The sequence below is a fragment of the Agelaius tricolor genome, unplaced genomic scaffold (assembly GCF_023055355.1).
Source record: "Agelaius tricolor isolate 1412-34295 unplaced genomic scaffold, bAgeTri1.0.p SCAF_60, whole genome shotgun sequence".
Classification (NCBI taxonomy): Eukaryota; Metazoa; Chordata; class Aves; order Passeriformes; family Icteridae; genus Agelaius; species Agelaius tricolor.
This window is the reverse complement of record NW_027269320.1, coordinates 1,702,501-1,706,354: the sequence shown is the minus strand read 5'-3', so window position 1 is coordinate 1,706,354 and position 3,854 is coordinate 1,702,501.

Here is a 3,854-nt window from a genome sequence, read left to right as displayed (position 1 = left end):
TCCGCAGAGGTCTTGGGCCCTCGACGTGACTCTAGGGGGCCGTGGGGACTCGGTGCCGAGGCGCCCGGGGCCGGCACGAAGCCACCGGCCCTCGTCCGCACAGAGACAGAAACAGTGACACGCACCCCCCCCCCCCCCCCCCCCAACAAACCCTAACCCTAACCCTAACTCCCCCCGCCCCCCACTAACCCTAACCCTAACCCTAACCCTAACCCTAACCCTAACCCTAACCCTAACTCCCCCCGCCCCCCACTAACCCTAACCCTAACCCTAACCCTAACCCTAACCCTAACCCCCCCCCACTAACCCTAACCCTAACCCTAACCCTAACCCTAACCCTAACCCTAACCCCCCCCCCCCCCCCCCCCAACTAACCCTAACCCTAACGCACGGCCACGCCTGCAGGCTACCACACCGCTGCGCGTGAAAGGAAGGCGCGGCCAACCCTCCCCGCCCCCTCGCCAACCCCTCCCCAGCCACCTCCACCCGGCCCCCTGCCACCCGCGCGCGCGCAGCCGCCCGCCGGCCCGCCCATAGGCATTCACGCTCTGGCGTGCCCTCTCTCCCTGGCCCTGCCCCGGCCCCTGGCCCTGCCCGCTCTGTGGCAAGCGCAGCCGGCCATGGGCGGTTGGGGGCGCCCCGCCCTCCCCCATCAGCCTCCCCGGCGCTGTCTGCATCCTTTTGCCGCTTGCTAGGCTGCCGTAGGCCAAGGCCGGCCCGGGACAACAGGTCTAGCCAAGAGCCTGGGACAACAGGTCTACCCTAGGGGCCTGGGACAACAGGTCTAGCCAAGGGGCCGGGCTGCCGTAGGCGAGGGCCCGCCCGGGGACACCAGGTCTACCCCCAGGGCCTGGGACAAAAGGTCTACCCCAAGGGGCCTGGGCTATCAGGTCTACCCCGGAAGCGCAGGACATCAGGTCTACCCCGGCGGCCCGGGACAACAGGTCTACCCCAAGGGGCCCGGGACAACAGGTCTACCCAAGGGGCCTGGGACAACAGGTCTACCCCGGCGGCGTGGGACAACAGGTCTACCCCGGAGGCCCGGGACAACAGGTCTACCCCGAAGCCTAGGACAACAGGTCTACCCCGGCGGCCCGGGACAACAGGTCTACCCTGAAGGCCTGGGACAACAGGTCTACCCCGAAGCCTAGGACATCAGGTCTACCCCGGCGGCCCGGGACAACAGGTCTACCCCGGAGGCCCGGGACAACAGGTCTACCCCGGCGGCCCGGGACATCAGGTCTACCCCAAGGGGCCTGGGACAACAGGTCTACCCAAGGGGCCTCGGCCATCAGGTCTACCCCGAAGCCTAGGACATCAGGTCTACCCCAAGGGGCCTGGGACAACAGGTCTACCCCGGAGGCCCGGGACAACAGGTCTACCCTAGGGGCCTCGGCCATCAGGTCTACCCCGAAGCCTAGGACATCAGGTCTACCCCGGCGGCCCGGGACAACAGGTCTACCCCGGCGGCCCGGGACAACAGGTCTCCCCAAGGAGCCTGGGACAACAGGTCTACCCTGAAGGCCTGGGACAACAGGTCTACCCCGAAGCCTAGGACATCAGGTCTACCCCGGCGGCCCGGGACAACAGGTCTACCCCGGCGGCCCGGGACAACAGGTCTACCCCAAGGGGCCTGGGACAACAGGTCTACCCAAGGGGCCTCGGCCATCAGGTCTACCCCGAAGCCTAGGACATCAGGTCTACCCCAAGGGGCCTGGGACAACAGGTCTACCCCGGAGGCCCGGGACAACAGGTCTACCCTAGGGGCCTCGGCCATCAGGTCTACCCCGAAGCCTAGGACATCAGGCCTACCCCGGCGGCCCGGGACAACAGGTCTACCCCGGCGGCCCGGGACAACAGGTCTACCCCGAAGCCTAGGACAACAGGTCTACCCCGGCGGCCCGGGACAACAGGTCTACCCTGAAGGCCTGGGACAACAGGTCTACCCCGAAGCCTAGGACATCAGGTCTACCCCAAGGGGCCTGGGACAACAGGTCTACCCCGGAGGCCCGGGACAACAGGTCTACCCTAGGGGCCTCGGCCATCAGGTCTACCCCGAAGCCTAGGACATCAGGTCTACCCCAAGGAGCCTGGGACAACAGGTCTACCCCGGAGGCCCGGGACAACAGGTCTACCCTAGGGGCCTCGGCCATCAGGTCTACCCCGAAGCCTAGGACATCAGGTCTACCCCAGAGTCCCGGGACAACAGGTCTACCCTAGGGGCCTCGGCCATCAGGTCTACCCCGAAGCCTAGGACATCAGGCCTACCCCGGCGGCCCGGGACAACAGGTCTACCCCGGCGGCCCGGGACAACAGGTCTACCCCGAAGCCTAGGACAACAGGTCTACCCCGGCGGCCCGGGACAACAGGTCTACCCTGAAGGCCTGGGACAACAGGTCTACCCCGAAGCCTGGGACAACAGGTCTACCCCGAAGCCTAGGACAACAGGTCTACCCCGGCGGCCCGGGACAACAGGTCTACCCTGAAGGCCCGGGACAACAGGTCTACCCCGAAGCCTGGGACAACAGGTCTACCCCGAAGCCTAGGACAACAGGTCTACCCCGGAGGCCCGGGACATCAGGTCTACCCAAGGGGCCCGGGACATCAGGTCTACCCCGGTGGCCCCGGACATCAGGTCTACCCCAAGGAGCCTGGGACAACAGGTCTACCCAAGGGGCCCGGGACAACTGGTCTACCCCGGAGGCCCCGGCCATCAGGTCTACCCCGGTGGCCCCGGACATCAGGTCTACCCTAGGGGCCTCGGCCATCAGGTCTACCCCGAAGCCTAGGACATCAGGTCTACCCCGGAGGCCCGGGACAACAGGTCTACCCTAGGGGCCTCGGCCATCAGGTCTACCCCGAAGCCTAGGACATCAGGCCTACCCCGGCGGCCCGGGACAACAGGTCTACCCCGGCGGCCCGGGACAACAGGTCTACCCCGAAGCCTAGGACAACAGGTCTACCCCGGCGGCCCGGGACAACAGGTCTACCCCGAAGCCTGGGACAACAGGTCTACCCCGAAGCCTGGGACAACAGGTCTACCCCGAAGCCTAGGACAACAGGTCTACCCCGGAGGCCCGGGACATCAGGTCTACCCAAGGGGCCCGGGACATCAGGTCTACCCCGGTGGCCCCGGACATCAGGTCTACCCCAAGGAGCCTGGGACAACAGGTCTACCCAAGGGGCCCGGGACAACTGGTCTACCCCGGAGGCCCCGGCCATCAGGTCTACCCCGGTGGCCCCGGACATCAGGTCTACCCCAAGGAGCCTGGGACAACAGGTCTACCCAAGGAGCCCGGGACAACAGGTCTACCCCAGGGGCCCGGGACAACTGGTCTACCCCGGAGGCCCCGGCCATCAGGTCTACCCCGGTGGCCCCGGACATCAGGTCTACCCCAAGGAGCCTGGGACAACAGGTCTACCCAAGGGGCCCGGGACAACTGGTCTACCCCGGCGGCCCGGGACAACAGGTCTACCCCGAAGCCTAGGACAACAGGTCTACCCCGGCGGCCCGGGACAACAGGTCTACCCTGAAGGCCTGGGACAACAGGTCTACCCCGAAGCCTGGGACAACAGGTCTACCCCGAAGCCTGGGACAACAGGTCTACCCCGAAGCCTAGGACAACAGGTCTACCCCGGAGGCCCGGGACATCAGGTCTACCCAAGGGGCCCGGGACATCAGGTCTACCCCGGTGGCCCCGGACATCAGGTCTACCCCAAGGAGCCTGGGACAACAGGTCTACCCAAGGGGCCCGGGACAACTGGTCTACCCCGGAGGCCCCGGCCATCAGGTCTACCCCGGTGGCCCCGGACATCAGGTCTACCCCAAGGAGCCTGGGACAACAGGTCTACCC